The sequence below is a fragment of the Danio rerio genome, chromosome 5, assembly GCF_052040795.2.
Source record: "Danio rerio strain M-AB ecotype USA chromosome 5, GRCz13ab, whole genome shotgun sequence".
Taxonomy (NCBI): Eukaryota; Metazoa; Chordata; class Actinopteri; order Cypriniformes; family Danionidae; genus Danio; species Danio rerio.
The window spans coordinates 36,037,331-36,054,852 of record NC_141025.1 but is presented as its reverse complement, the minus strand read 5'-3'; the positions used below and the strand labels follow the sequence as shown (position 1 = coordinate 36,054,852).

The 17,522-nt window shown below is 31.2% G+C and overlaps 1 protein-coding gene and 1 long non-coding RNA gene across 9 annotated transcripts in view; one reads left to right on the top strand and one right to left on the bottom strand.

Annotated features, from left to right (window-relative positions):
• The window catches only part of tmem174 (transmembrane protein 174), a 123,282-nt gene that overhangs the window by 98,712 nt on the left and 7,048 nt on the right, over positions 1-17,522 (top strand). The gene's annotated exons all lie outside the window — the stretch shown is intronic.
• On the bottom strand, positions 6,192-10,300 carry LOC147844045 (uncharacterized). 7 transcript variants are annotated; one of them, XR_015491402.1, is made up of 9 exons: positions 9,966-10,300; positions 9,541-9,600; positions 8,658-8,809; positions 8,189-8,240; positions 7,188-7,372; positions 6,996-7,103; positions 6,863-6,922; positions 6,597-6,771; positions 6,192-6,500 (listed from the first exon to the last, which is right to left on the bottom strand). It is a non-coding gene; the product is annotated as an uncharacterized LOC147844045 (long non-coding RNA). The 7 variants fall into 7 exon arrangements; XR_015491401.1 differs by lacking the exon at positions 9,966-10,300 and having other exon boundaries at positions 8,185-8,240; positions 9,541-9,576; XR_015491399.1 differs by lacking the exon at positions 9,966-10,300 and having other exon boundaries at positions 6,863-6,919; positions 9,541-9,576.

The window sequence follows — 17,522 nt, the reverse complement described above, 5'->3', positions numbered from 1 at the left end:
CGGTGAGTTTAACGCCGCTCTGCTATTGGTCAAACTGCATCAGCGGTGAGTTCTCAGATGAGTTCAACTGTCAACATTAAATATTACGTTAATGCTGCATAATATATTTTTATTGGAGATTAGTTGGTGTTTATAAATATTTTATCATTTACTTTATATTTAATGAGTGAAAATATATTCGGTTGTCCAGTTTAGGGTAACTATGCCTAATAAAACTTTGATTCATTCATATTATTTATTATTTTTTTACTTAAAAAAAATATTAAATTTCAAGTACTAAGTTTAAAAATGTTTTCGGCTGATATTTTTCATTTTAAATTATTTATTAAAGTTGGGGTCATTGTATGTGGCGATCTATTTTTTACAGTCTATGCTCGCTATCCCAAGGTTCATTGCGATCCCAAGGTTCACTGCGGTTTTCCACAAGGTAAGTAAAAAGTAAACAAATAAACACGATTTGTTGATAAAGCATGTACTGTAAACTAGCGACGTTATCTAATTACATCAAGTTCATTTATTAAAAACATATTTTTCTCACATATAACGTTGGTCATGCATTAGAACAATATATACATTTTAAGATAAGGAACAGTGTAACCAGATTGTTGTTTTCCACAATAGAATTCGTGCAAAATCTATATATAATATGCAATATGCAACTCTAATAATACAAATGTATTCGTAATTGTTTCAATATTAAAGAACATCAAGTGTTTCCAAAGGTTTATTGTAAAAACAATTATTTTCCATGCCTTAAAACACACACACACACACACACACACACACACAGACACACACACACACACACACACACACATATATATATATGTATATATATATATATATATATATATATATATATATATATATATATATATATATATATGTATATATATATGTATATATATATATATATATATATATATATATATATATATATATATATATATATATATATATGTATATATGTATATATATGTATATATATATATATATATATATATATATATACATATATATATATATATATATATATATATACATATATATATATATATATATATATATATATATATATATATATATATATATATAGCATAACAAAAGCTCAAGTATAACTTAAGCTGATGTATGTCACACAATGAATATCATACACTATTACCAGTACAATTTGGCCTTTACCAATTTATTTAATAAAAGAAAGAATCTATCATCTCTAAATTGTGGTAAAGAGGCACAACAAGCTGTCTTCTTTTCAAATATTATGTCAGTCAGGATGGTAATGGTAAAATTCAAGGATTACCTTGCACCTTCTCAGAAATTTACCATTGATATTTGTATTACAAGTGGCTGGATTGTTTTTAACACAAGCAACGTTTTTTTAAATTATTATCTTAAACAGATTAAGGCTCATTTTGGACTACACTTACATTACTTTACAACTGCTTAATGCAGTACTGATGTATCTAGTAGTTTAGTGGGTTTAACTAATGTCACATCTGTTTTTATTCATTTCAGATGCAGAAACTTTTGACATATGAATTCATCTTGACTAAGGGTAATGTTTTTGTTCAGAATTAATCATTATTTAAAATCATTGTATTTTCTTTGTTATTATGTACAGATTTTAAAAAAATGTACTTTCTTTTAATAAAGAACTCTTCACAGCACTGCAGCTAAACAGTCACAACCTCACAGAGCTGCACAACTACCCCACTCAGATCAGTGTTGAAGCTGGAACCTCATCTTGTGTACAGCAAAGGCAGAGCTGAAAATTCACTGTTTGTCTTGTATTGTGTGGTAAGTCATAGTTTTATTAATTTTTTTATTTTATTGCAACACTAAGTAGTCCATTCTGTGGCCAATATGATATAAAGGGCCTAAAATGGGACTGACGTGATCATTGTTTTGATTTCTAGATAAGTACTCATGGGGCTACACATGCAGCTGAAGTTAGCTACATTGAGTAGGACATTTCTTTCAGTATACTCTTAAAGAGATTCACCCAAAAATGAAAATTCTGTCATTATTGACTCATCCTTCACTTGTTCCAAATATGTCTGACTTGCTTACTTCAGTTAAACACAAAAAAATTATATTTTAAAGAAAGATGAAAACCTGCAAACATTAACTTCCATAGTATTTGTTTTTTCCTACTATGTATGTCAATGTTTTTAGCTTTCCAGCTTTCATCAAAAAACTTCCTTCATGTTCAACACAAAGTAACTTGGAAGTTTTTAAAAAAGGTTTACAACCACTTGAGGGAGAGTAAATAGTGAACTATTCCTTTAACCCAATCTAGTTGACTTTACTAGAAAATTGTATAGAAACCCAGTGCCTTAAACCCCTTACATTTTATACAAGGTACAACTTAACAGCCATACTTGAATTAAAATATTACTGTAAGTTCAAGAAGATTGTAAAGGTTTTAGGTTAATTTAAAGTGGGCTGTTTAGTTTCACCTTGTGTAAAAACAAAGGATTTAAGGCAACATGTTTCGATGCAGTTTTCTAATAAAGTCAACTAGTTTGGGTTAAGAGTGTAATGGGTTACAGTAATAGCAGTGAATCATGCAGGCATAAAATAAATGTTTAGCCATGTAAAGCAATAAGCTTGTTATAATTTAGAAATATTTTTAGGGTGGAGCACAGTATGCTGTTGTAGTTTTCATATAATTGATGAGTCAAACATGAGATGTGTTTTAAATTGCAAGAAGTGAATTAACAATATGTTCATCAAGATTCAAATCTTGCATCTTATATTTTTTAAGGTTTTGGCCCAATAATACCCATATTCTGCTATTTAAAAAATCATACTGGAATTTGTGTCAGCATTCCCTTCAATGAAAACTACAACAGTGGACATCAGTGGTGATAAAAATGTATGAGAAGGATAAGGGTGTTCATAATGAGAAGTGCAGTTACTATCCTGATCTCTGAGTTTGTAGAACTGACAGATCTGCTTGGAATAAATGGAAACATGCTGGAAATGTTTAACCTATTTTACAGTTAATTCAAGAGTGCCAGGTTTAATGACACTTTACATATATAAATAAATATCACTGAACTTTCTAAATGAAACCTAACACTCATTCTTTGTTCAGTAATGATGTTGTGCACTTCTAATACTTTACAGTGGCAAAACCTGGAATAACACATGGGAGCCCTCCAGGAATTGCTGACACTTTACGCCCAAGTCTCCTCATGCTAACCGGATTGCAATATGACAGTCTAGTCAGCATAAACACCTGGACTCACCAAGCACACTTTGGTTCTCAGTGTTTTGTAAAAATAGTTTTTGCTATTCTTCAGTAAATACTTGAATATGTTTTGAACTTATTCTACTTTTGATGTTTAAGTTCAGAAAGTTGTTATTATAAACATAATTTGCATTTGTCATGAACTTGACTTCTTGTTGTTGTGAAAGCTGTTTATTATGATGGCATTTCCAAAGGCATCATTTGAAAAGATTTTTTGCAGTGCAGTTTTACTTGAGCTTGACATACCAGATGTATGACATGAATAAATATCACAAAATAAATATAATAATAATAATACAAAATATACATTTCCTTCAATTATAATTGTTTTTACTCATTTATATATGTATGGTAATATATTATTGCATTAAAAACTTATAAAATATATATTTTTGGTTAAAATATATATTTTTGCATTTTTGTGTGATTTTTATTATTTATTTTTATTTGTGGCATTATAAATAAATTATAAATGTTTCATTAAAAATGTATTGTGTTTATTTGCATACTCATTTACAATGAACTACTATTTATACTATTTAATGGGCACTATATTTGTCATTTAAGTTTGACATATATTTATATTTGTATACCTACATGATGCAGGGTTTAGTTACAGCAAATGCTTGAAATGTTTTCAAACATGAAGCTTTTTTATTATTTTATTATTCGTTTCAAATTAAGTATACTGCCTATGATCTGGTTTTACTATGATCATTTTGCACATCAGGTTACCCCCACAAAGTAATCTCACGGTAAATATACATTTGTATTTTTAATAAGACAATAAATAACATGTAATATTAATACACATTTTGATATTTAAGTTATATTATAAGGTTATAATCAACCTTCAGCCGGAAGATTACCAAATAGAGACAAAGTGTGACGTAGATTGCGACGTTGTGATTGGACTATAACTTCAAAGCCAAATTAAAAGATCCTTCGTGTTGCTAACTATGTTTTGCTAACTTTGCCACTTTACTAACAGTGTCCTTTATCAATGAGTTATCGCTGTGTTTTAAATAGTTAACGATTAACCAAGATCGTAACCCTAAACTTAACCCTAACTACACCTTTCAAGGAACTACAATTTGTAGCGCCATGTCTTTCCCCTCCCATCTATACAGCGACAAAGGATTGTGGGTAATGTAGTTTAAAGCCTTTTTGTAATAAAATGGAACAGATACAAATTTTAATGAACTAAAGACTATCTGAATAAGGTCATTGTGCATATATTTATGACATATATGAAAGCCAGGCATAAATTTGTTATTTTACAATGAGTATTTTTTAAACAGCTTTTATTGACTTGATCAGTATATATCAGACTATTATATCCAACATTATTTATTGAACATAGCATAGGTAATAGTCTTGCTGATATTCTCTCACTCATTTCTCGTTTGAAATGTGAATACTTTTTCCTTTTCTACGGGGCTCTACTCATCCCCTTTGAGTAAAAGGGCAGTTAACCTATGTAGATGTATTATCTTCAACATGGACAAGAAATTGTATTGTCACATGTACAGTTGTGGTAAAAAAAAAAAAAAAAAAAAAGCTGTAAAAATAAGCTAAACATTAGTATTCTCTTTAATTACAAGTTATTAGCAATAGTGATCTATGTTCATCACAAATGTTATGAGTTCAGAATAATATGTGTGGATGTAATTCTGAAAGTGTGTTTCATTAATGGTCATCATGTGATATTTAATTGTTTTCACTTTATTTGAAATATGGATAAAAGCTCTTTTAAAATATGTAAATGTTTATAAATAAAACCTTTTTAAAGACATGTATTTGTTTAAAAACCACTCTTTATCTGATTATTTTTACTTTCTAAATCTTCAACTGTTTGTGTAACAGTATGATTTGATGACAATGGATGAACTTGTGTTTAATAATGATTCCACATAATGTCTTTGTCCTGCATGTGGGTTAATTTGTTAATTATTTTCTTTATGATCAAATGATTGTAAGATTTGCTGCATTGTAAGAATCATGAAAATATTGAGAAATGAGGTAACAATGATGAAAAGATATCCTTTCAAATGCTGCGAATAGTTCAAACCTCCAAATGATTAAAAATACATAGTCAATAACCAATAAAATAAAAATGCAAACCTTTAAATTATCTAAACTAGAAGTAAAATAGTTCTGTGCTGTATTTATAAGTTACTGTGTAGTTCTATGTCTACCAAAAATACATATTTCAATACATATTTTATTTTCATTCATTCATTTTCTTTTTGGCTTAGTACCTTTATTAACCAGGGGTCGCCACAGTGCTATGAACCGCCAACTTTTCCAGCATGTTTTTATGCAGCAGATGCTCTTCCAGCCGCAATCCATCTCTTGGAAAATATTTTATTTTTTATCTTGCATTCAATAAAACATTATACAAAGTTAATTTTTATTTTCAGAATAACAACAGTCGCACTGTTATCTCACAACAAGTGCAGCAGTTTTTTGTTAGACATTCTAACAAATTAATACAAATGTTTCAAAGTAAGGACAAAAATAAAAGGAGATTAATTTTTTTTTTTTTTTTTAGAAAAATCCATGAGGACCAAATGGATCCATCAGATCTTTGATGTAAATCATAGGTTAATTTTTCCAGAGGTAGAAGTGTGGTTGCCTGACTCAGCCACATATTGACTGGAGGTATCTGAGCAGTTGACCATAATAATGTACATTTTTTGCCCAAGTATATGCAAAAATTAAATTTATCATAAAAATGTATCATAAAATTAATATTTTAAAAGCTCTTAATGTCACTTAATGTAATAATTTCATTTTAATATAGAGTTCCTTAAATCGTTATATGTTGTAAGCAGTGAGGCATACAATAATGCTCTTAATTTACAACACTGATTGATTTTAGAGGAATGCTTACATACTGTACATATCTATGTATTTAAAAAAAAGACAATTTGGTTATAGATGATGACAATTTTATTTAATTTTTTACAGATTTTATTACATGCTTTAGATTCAGGGTTAAGGTCATCCTCTTCTGGATTACAGTAAAAGAAAATCCACAGTCAATGTCATACTCATCAGCTGGAGCTTTATTTAAAAAAAATCTATGTTCTCTGCTCCAGCCAAAACTTGCAGGTACCTTGCAGGTCTCTAGATTGCACCATCTTATTGTTGTTTATTTCTCAGTTATTTTGTTGCTTTTTGAGAATGATGATCCATAGACCTTTTAACCCCTCTTCGTTAAGGCCACATGTCGAATCTTAAAAGAAGAACACAGCAACATAAAAATATATTAATATCCTTTGGACTGGGTAACCTTATGCTTATGTCTGTGCCAAATAATACAAATACATACCAGTACTTTTCAGAAGCAAACAAGCAGGAAAGTTCTTTGAAAGAACCAGGATGAGTTGAAAGGTATTTATAGTGGATGGCCATCTCTGCCACAATAATCCACTGCTTCTCCTGAAGAATCCTGACTAGCAGGATGATGTTGAACACCCTCCTCTTTGTTGCTGGGTCAGCAGAGTCTGAAATATATTTATGAAAAGAAAGTTGTATAACAAGGATTATACGTCAACTTTTAAAGAATCAACACTGACAGAAGTCTAGTGTACATACCGTGCCATATGACGAAGACATCCACATCACTTCTTCTTTTTGTTGTCTTTGCTTCTGCTACTGAAAAAAAAATGACAGTAATAGTAACACAATTTTTCATGACTACATGTAATATTAATAAGAATTTCCTCACCCTCTGCCCACTCCTCTACATCACAGACCAAAGTCTTCCAACTGGTTTCCAGTCACTGCCAGTTTCATGGATTCTGTTTTGCAACTTGCTTTGCAGAGCTGTTGCGGTCTACAGTGATAAGCAATCAAAAATCACAATACTATTAAAATAGGTTACTGAACAACCAAAACAAATTCAACTGGATATTGTTACCTTCTGATATCAATAGGTCGGCAAGATGGCCAAATTGTTGAATATCTGCTAATTCCAGCACATGACCATGAGAGTTACAGTAGCATGTCTGGTCACTCCAATCCTATAGAAGAAATATTGCACTGTTCAACCTCCTTCCCAAAAGTAAAACCAGGCATATCCTGGTATGCCTCACTCCATTTCACCTGGTTAACATATACAAACAAACAAACAAACAAACAAACAAATAAATAAATAAGTAAACCAATAAGTTTTGGCATTTACTTGTAGATCAGTTTAAGACAATCACATAGTTCATCTATCTCAGATATAAACTCATGTGATTAGGCATGAAACACACTAAAATCATGGGCTTAAAGATGGTGCTGAAACTTTGGACAGCTTTTTGCAACTCTTTGGAGGTAGTGTCATTAGTTGATGTAGTCCACAAATCTTCCTGTCAATTCTTAATCCTTAGCTGTAAATAAACCTTCAAAAATGCCAGTGTTTGAAAAAGGAATGAAACAGTACAGAACAAGTGCATAACAGTTTATATCTTCTAATCTAATTTTCTTAGGTGAACATCAAAGAGCTGTTTTCTTGTTAATTTAGTTTCAACACATACAGTTTAAAGTACCTCGTGCATTCTTGAAATGGTTATGCTTATGGTTCATATCTACTTAAATTGGCAGTATATCTAGTGTGGAAGCAGAACAGATGAAGGGCTCTTCCTTGCAAATACTATCCACCTTGTATTGCACAGACTCCCACTCAAGAATATCTCAGAAAAATGTCTGCTGAGAACTTGGCAGTCTATTAAAAATAATTATACCAAACTCTTTTCCACCAATGGAAAGAATATAAAAATACTTTAGGATATATTAATACTTGCATGACCAAATCTGAGATAAAAAGGCCATCAGTATGCCTTAGTTTAAATAAAACCAAAATTTTACTCTAGCCCACTGTCACCTAGGTCTACAGATACAGGGACTAATGGAAACAATGAAATACACACTGACAGTCACTGGAGCAAGGCCCTCTCACAGTTGGGAAGATTGGAGTTCCTATGAGCTGTACCAGATAAAAACAACAAAAAAATGTACATTTATAACAATTCTAACTTATCCTAAGACTAGTAGACAAGCAGCATAAGCAGTTCTAATTTCCTAAACCCCAATGTGGGCAGTTGATTGCCTATAAGGTGTCATAAAATCAGACAAAACAAAATACTTTCTGAAAAAGAAAACAAATGGTTGGCCACTATCAACACCCAGAACAATTAGTTTTAAACAGTTAGGCCACAATATTTTGTGAGCTTATGCTGTAGTTTTTTAATGTTTGTCATAAGCAATAGTAATAGTAAAACTAATGCGTTTCTTTCTGTTATTACAATAGTAGTGAAAGAATAAATGCATTTTATCTCATACAATCACATATGCCTAAACAATGTAGACATTTCATATACATGGAATGAAAAACTTCACTAACCCTTGACTGATTCCAGAGTGGTCTTGGCCTTCCTTACATGGTGGTGCTTTCTGCAGATCACCAAGTTGTCATCAAAACTTGAGCTTATAATTGAGATCTTGATGATAAATCTGAGTATTGAGGAATCACTCATGGTGATAGGCAGAAACAGGCTGAAAGACACAAGAATTAATCAAACAAATATAAATGTGTTAACAGAGATAGAGAGAGAGACAAGTGCAATTTAACATATAAACATGGGTAAAGTGATTTTACTTTTTGCTTATTAGAAAACAAAATTGGATTTTTAAAGAAATCTAAAGAACCTGAAAAGAGCAAAGAAAAAATATTCATATCTGAACAGTGAACACCTTATAATGTACACCTGTATATATATATATATATATATATATATATATATATATATATATATATATATATATATATATATATATATATGTGTGTGTGTGTGTGTGTGTGTGTGTGTGGTAGATTAAGCTATTTTTTTGTTTAGTTTTGTGTTGTACAATGAATAAAATGTGCTCAGACGGGCAGAATTTCTGCCTTTTTCCTTTAAAGGCATGGAAAATAATTGTTTTTACAATAAACCTTTGGAAACACTTGATGTTCTTTAATATTGAAACAATTACGAATACATTTGTATTATTAGAGTTGCATATTGCATATTATATATAGATTTTGCACGAATTCTATTGTGGAAAACAACAATCTGGTTACACTGTTCCTTATCTTAAAATGTATATATTGTTCTAATGCATGACCAACGTTATATGTGAGAAAAATATGTTTTTAATAAATGAACTTGATGTAATTAGATAACGTCGCTAGTTTACAGTACATGCTTTATCAACAAATCGTGTTTATTTGTTTACTTTTTACTTACCTTGTGGAAAACCGCAGTGAACCTTGGGATCGCAATGAACCTTGGGATAGCGAGCATAGACTGTAAAAAATAGATCGCCACATACAATGACCCCAACTTTAATAAATAATTTAAAATGAAAAATATCAGCCGAAAACATTTTTAAACTTAGTACTTGAAATTTAATATTTTTTTTAAGTAAAAAAATAATAAATAATATGAATGAATCAAAGTTTTATTAGGCATAGTTACCCTAAACTGGACAACCGAATATATTTTCACTCATTAAATATAAAGTAAATGATAAAATATTTATAAACACCAACTAATCTCCAATAAAAATATATTATGCAGCATTAACGTAATATTTAATGTTGACAGTTGAACTCATCTGAGAACTCACCGCTGATGCAGTTTGACCAATAGCAGAGCGGCGTTAAACTCACCGTGAAGGGATGTCACGTGGGCCGAAGTTTATTCATACAGTAGTTTCGACCCCGTTTACAGACGCTTTTCATGAACAAAATAAAAATTACATATTTTTAAAATAAGAAAACTAAGATTATAGGCGTAAATCAGGTTTTAAAAATTGCGTTGACATCTATTGGTAATTATACGAGCCTCCAGCGTCTCCATATGACGCCTCAGGCTCAGGCACAGATTCTATAGGGAATCCCTGCACGTCTAAATATGACGCTAAAGGGGTACCCTGTGCGTCAATAACTGACGCCGAGGGTTCCTGACCAAGCGTCAGTATGTGACGAGTTGGGAGTGAGAATGTGTTGTCCATAAAGCTGCGGTGGGCTGTAATTCGTCCCAGTAGAGAATGCCTTGGAAAAACAAAGTATGAATATCTCACATTGATTTGGGTCAGGAATGCATGCGCGTGTGTGTTCTTCTGCCAGATACCGATAGTCTGCTAAGTCATATTGGCAATATATCATCAAATCAGTGCGGACACTATAGAAACTATTTGACGTTCAGCTAATAAAACTTTCAGTAAGTGAAAAAGGAAAATAACAGGTTTTATTGAAATAACTTGAAGCAAAACTTGATAGGATGCCATATGGAAAGATAATCAAATGATATCACCGCACTGTGGAAACACTAGTCACTTTTCTTTTGTGGATCAGGAGAGTCACACATTTGTAGTGTTTGAATCAGATGCGGTTGTAGGATTTTGTTATTGACTGTATCTCATGATTACATGTTATAGCTTTTTTAAAACTCATAGTTGTAGTGCTCATCTTTTTCCAGTAAACGAAATGAATGAAATTAAATTATCTTAAACAATCATACAGCTTTTCTGTATGTGGCCTTATACACCAGAATTGACTGTCAGCAGTTTATTTTTTACTTGTGTGTAGGCATGGGCCGGTCTAAGCTTCTGATATGCTCTAAAATAAGTTATTTTTGGATCAAACTTTTTCCCCATTGAACGCAGTATATTTTATTTTATTTTATTTTAAAATATTTTGGAGCAGTGAAGATAGATACTAGATAGTTAAAATCAATCAAAGACTTCTGTTCTCTTTAGTAGTTTTAAAAACAGATTTCTTTACAACACAAAAAAAACATTAAAAAAGGAAAACTTGCCTTAGGAATTGCATAACAAAAAACATTTGCAGCTTTAAAACCTTGACTTTTGCAAACCACCTTGAAACCGGTTATCATCCCATGCCTACTTGTGTGTGTGCATGTGTGTGTGTGTGTATTCTTACCAGATGAAAACACTAAAGTTAAAGGCAGAATCACTCAAAACTTTAAAAGATTAAATTGATCAATAAAATAGTCATTTTATTGTTTAATGGAGAGAAGATTCATTTTTCAACACATTTCTAAACATAATAGTTTTAATAACTCATTTCTAATAACTGACTTCTTTTATCTTTGTCATGATGATAGTAAATAAAATATTACTAGATATTTTTCAAGTCATTATTATTCAGCTTAAAGTGACATTTAAAGGCTCAACTTGGTTAATAAGGTTAACTAGGCAGGTTAGGTTAATTAGGCAAGTTATTGTATAGCGATGGTTTGTTCTGTAGACTATTGGAAAAAAATTTGCTTAAAGGGGCTAATATCTTTGTCCTTAAAATGGTGTTTAAAAAATTAATAACTGCTTTTATGCAGCCGAAATACGTTTTTTTCCAGAAGATAAAATATTATCAGACGTATATATATATATATATATATATATATATATATATATATATATATATATATATATATATATATATATATATATATATATATATATATATATATATGATATTTTAAATTTCAGAATTGTGACTTTTCCAGAATCACTGAGAAAAAGTTAGAACTGCAAGATGTTATGACAAAACAACAGCCAGGATATGGAGTTTATAACTCTAAATTTAGAGATATAAAAAGCAGAAATTCAAAATCCAGAAATAAATTCAGACCTGCTAGATATAGATGTAAAATTTTGAGAAAGATGTTAACTCGAAATTCTGAGAAAAAAGTGATAATTGTAAGACACAAATCCAGAATTGAGTTATGCCTTGCAATTTCTTGTATTAAAGAATTCTTTTATTAAAGAATTTCGCACTGCAAATTATGAGAACAAAAGTAAAATTGTTATATACAAACTTATTATATATAAATGGTAACACTTTATAATAACTATGAATCATTTTTTAAGCAAACATTTAATTGTCATTTATAAGGGATATGTAAAGCATAAATAGCCCTTATTTTAGATTAGATCACACAACCAGATGAGGTTGAGTTTATAAAAATAACTATGAAAATATGTCTGAATAATAATGTTAATTTAAATAGTTTATTAATCATTTACTTACGCATTTTAAATGATCTTAAAAAAACACCAACTATTCTTAAATCCTTGGTTTGTAAATAATGCAATGTTTAATGTAGTAATGAAAAATAAATCATTAATAAAGCATATAAACTCAATCATAAAGCACATCATACATGCACTTATAAGTCAAGAATACAGCATTTGCAGCTGTATTTATAAACTGTATACTAACATCTAATAATGTAACGTTAATGCTTAGCAAATAATGAATTCACTATTTGCTGACGCTTAAAAAATTATTCATGTTGTGCAGTTATTTGTGTTAGCAAAAAATGTAAAAACTTTATTAAAAAGTGAACAATGACCATCTGATAAAATGTCACGAATATTATTTTTATTTTCTCATTCTTTTTAATCCAGATACAGTCTTGTTTTGAGGTGAAACATTTAGAAACTTCTATTTTTTTAGTGAACTGTAAACATTTGTAGTTATTTCTAAAAATAGCCACTATACACAATAACCCATGCAGTAATAAACTTTTGACCTGATTCTCTCTCTCTCTCTCTCTCTCTCTCTGGGTGTGTGTGTTGGAGATGTTTTTGTGCTCATGTTACATGCTTGTGTGCACATTTTGTTTTAGGCCATTTATCCAGCATAAATAGATCATTCATACATCAATAACAGGGAAGTAGAGGTGAAAGTCGCTCAAACTGCAGATTAATGGCTTTAAAATCTGCATGTTCTCTAAGGTTTCCTTTGGCACAGCAGCAGGGTTTACGTGTGAGCGTGTGTTTTGTGTGTAAATGTGCGTGGACAGTACACGCATCTGCATGCAGAGCCCTATGTCATGCCTGGTGAAGGATTTTTCTTGCGCTTTCTCAGCCTAGATGATTTCTCGGATAAAACAACAAACACTGTGGAAAAACAAAGCCGAGAATGTTGTCTTAGGCTCTGGTGTACTGAACTATTAGTGAGGGACAAGCATGTGTTTTGTGGAACCTGTCAGAAACGCTGTGCAAATATTATTTCAATGCGAAGATGAATAGAGGCATGCGCACTGGCAAATAGCGGAGGTCCGAACCCCCTAATAAAGAATTATAGATGAATTATCAAAAACAAACACAGGGTAGCGGATATAATCATGCAAATAAAAGACACGTTATTTTACATGGTAGCCAGGAAACAAACAGTCGAAAGGGAAGTTCACTGAACTCAAATGAAAAATATTTTCTTTCAGTTGGCTTGGTATAGTATTTTGCTGTCATTATTTATAATTATAAACCATACTATACTCAGCTTTGACAAGCGATTTTTGCTATTAAAGTTAAATGAAAAGCAAACCAGGTCAAGCTCATATACAGCCCAACATATAGCCAATAAACACTCATTTTATTGGGCTGTGCAAGTTAATTCAGGTAGTTAAAGCAAGCACGGCTATTGTGTTTTTATATGCAGTCTTCCTAAATCTCTTCACACGCTGTAAAAAGTGAAAGTGTACAGTTCTTTAAGGAGATATTTCTACCAGATCTGACCATATAGCCCAACTCAATAAGCTTTAGTCAGATTAAATGAGTTGCTTTTCATTTGAAAGCTAATATGCTACCAAATAGTGTCATTTTTCTTTGATAAATTCTTCAAAAATGACAAAAAAAAGAGACTAATTTTAGGGCATTTTCAAGAAAACTGGCTTTGGCTCGGCTTTTCTATTGTCTTTCATAGTTTAGAGAGCATGTTTTAATTTATTAATTGGTCCCCCGTGTTTTTACAGACTTCAAAAACAAAGTGATTTAGGATTGAACATGTGACCAAATAAATATTTGTCATTCAAACAAATGGGGTTACAGATGTTGTAGATGCTGGTTGGCTTTCTCTTGGTGTTTCATGGATTGGGGGAGGAATAAAACTGAGGAATAGAAATGGATTGAAAATGCGGGTGTAGAGGTTTCAAAGAGAGCTGTGGGTTAAAGAGCAGTGCATTACACTGGGCAGTCGGTGTAATTAATGCTCACCACCCACCCATACAGCCCTCCAGCCAAAAAGCTGCACAGAGTGGACTAAATCACAACCGTGTGTTTCTGTGGGATTTCACTTATATGTGGGTGTCTGGATGCATATATTTTTTCCCATTGAAGTGGCAGTTGCTTTACCTGTTTGCTCTTTTATTCTCACATTGGAGGAAATGACTTGATTTTGGTGTCAGCATTAAGTTATTTTCTTATGCAAATATTTTATATAAAAAGACTGATAAATGTTCAAGTAAATCATTTGTGGAAATAAAATGTGTAAAAATGTTGCATAATTATTCAGCTTCACATCCATTTGTTATGTAACAAACATAATTACTCTAATCTTAACTTTTTTTAAATGTATAAAAATAAAAACAATCATGCTATATTTTATTATTTGCATGATTAGAAATGTCTTGCTGGCAAATCAATAAAACCTAGTGGCTTGAAGGGTTTTGACAAAGTATAAAGATTTAAAACAACAATTAGTTATAGGGTAAATGCACAAGGACTTTTAGTTTTTCAGTAACCTGGGTCAAACGCTTTCGGTAATCTGTACTCAATTACAAAATCAACACATTTAATGTCTGTTTTCTTTAAAAATCAACCATCTCCACTGCCTCATGATATACGATATAAAGTAGGTCTCAGATTGTACATGAAGCACCACATTAAATTAAATTTTCCCACACCATGTCTTTAAAAACATTTTTTTTTACCCCAGTATTTTCAATGGTGTTTCTGCGCTTCTGACCTTGACGGGCGTAAACGATCTCATTTAAATAAAAAATATAAAATCTATAAATGGTAAAAATTGGCAATAGTGGCGCAATATCCTTGTGGTTAGCACGCTGACACATGGTGCAGTAGCACTATAGGGCGTCCTAAGTTCGAATCCCAGCGCGAGAACATTTCCCATCCCTACCCCCTCTCTTTCTCCCACTTCGTTTCCTGTCTGAAAAACTGTCCTATCCACTTAATAAAGGCAAAAAGGTCAAAAATAAATATAAAAAAATTTATTCACTCGTTAAATTAAATTAAAATTAAATTAAATTAAATTACGTTAAATTAAACAGAAATCTATACAGATGTGTCCAAAATCTTTTATATATTTATCATAGTGTTTATTGTTAAATATTTGGTGACTACTAAGCTGCTTTTTAATTGGATTTAAAATAAATTAAATCTGTAAAAATACTGTAATACTGAAATTAAGTTTAAACTTGTTTTAATGGTTTTTTTTTTTGGGTAATACTTTGTTTTATTTCACAAATACAGGTTGTCTGCAGGGTCTTAAAAAGTATTAAAAGTTCTTAAATCAACGTAGAGAAATTTAAGCCCCTTAAAATTTTATATCATATTTGATTATGCAATGTATAGTTGTAGGCTAAAGTTTGCCTGAATTAAATCTGCGTTAATAAAATCAATAAACATCATGCTGTTTTGTTTACTGCAGTAACCAAGGCAACTCCATTATTTCTGCAGTTCTATATGCGCCAACCTGCTGGATTAGCTAGATTCAATAGATTTTATATTCAGTTTATGAATCATTTTTAGTTTTGGATTAGTTTCTTAATATTTATTTAATACAATAATATTTAGTAAAATACTGTAAGTTAAAATCTTGCCAGTGTTTCTGGTTGATAAATTGTTGTAAGGTCTTAAAATGTATGGAAAGAGTCTTAAAAAAGGTATTGAATTTCACTGTCTGATTCCTTTATGTAATGTTATAGTGCAAAATAATTGACAATAACCCCTTCACCCCTCCTACAAAAAGAAAAAGAAAAAAAGAAAAAAAAGAAATAGGGTTTGTCTCTGTTACCAAATACTAACAACATATGTAGCATAAACATATAAATAAGAGATGACAATTCTCACATTTTTACAAAGCCAGTGTCATGAATATATAGGTTAGAAATAAAGATGAAAATTACAAACTTAAATTAATAAATTCCCAAGAGTCTTAAGATAGGTCCCCATGTGGTTTCAGCTTTTTTTCTGTGAGGTTTTAAGATGTAGTTGTTAGCATGTTTTCATGTTAAATGTAAATGTAATTTTGTTTTACTGTAAATTTAAACTGCTTTAGTATTTTATTGAAGAAATGTATTAATACTGTAATTATAAAAATTATAAAAAATATTTTTAATGTAAAATAAATTTTCTATTGTAAATAAAAAGTAAAATTACAATTTTCTGTTCATGTTTTTTTTTTTTATTTAAATTATTATAATTCAGTATTGTCAAATAATCTTTTAGAAATGTACTTATTTAGTGCTCAAGAACACACTTAATCCCTATTCTTTTATTTTTATTAACATTATTATATTATCAATTTCATTTTTAAGTGTGATAGAGCAACATGCGAATGAAGATTGATTACTAACATGTTAGTGAGCTAGACGGATGAGAGAAGGAGGGTTCTACTGCACCCCAGAAAAAATTTAAGAGCTGAAGTGGAGATCTGGCAGCTGGTTTGTTTGGGGAAGAGAAATAGATTTACAGGACGCTGAGAGGGAAATCTACAGGCCTTCAGCCACACAGCATCTCACATATATATCCAGTTTCCCCCCCACAGACTCCTCTCCAACCTCCTCCTGCGATCCATTCACAATCTACACTCCTCACACACACATCTAGGGACCCTCCGACCACCCCGAAAGTGCTAGCCTTCACTCGTCCCAGAGACCCCGACTACCGACTCACTTCCAGCGTGTTGTGACAGGACACAGGAAGCGTTTGCTGCCTTGGGAGGAAGTATCAAATCAAACGGCATCTTTTTCTACTTTAGGAAGAGATTCAGCTCCGGTCAGAGGTGCTTTGCACTGACGTTTAAAACGAGCCCGTTGGAAGAGGGGATAAGGAAAAAACAAAAGCTTGCATTCATCTGGCCCACATCGGGTAACATAATGTTATTGCACAGGCTCACTTTTTACCTGAGGGAGCGAGAGAAAAAAACAGAGGAATAGAAAGAAAAAAATGTCACACAAAAAAACAAATTTATAATATTTATTTATTTAAGTTAATTTTTAAGCTAAAAAGCTAAAAAAAAATATGCTTTCACCAGAGCTGGGACTTTTAAGTCACAAATCAAGAAAATCAAGAATTTGTTTGCCGACACTTCAAGCATGACATTTTGGTAAGATTCTGTGGAAAGTAACAACTATGCAGGATCCAACTTCAGTTTTCAGATTGTTGAAAAAAAAGTTAT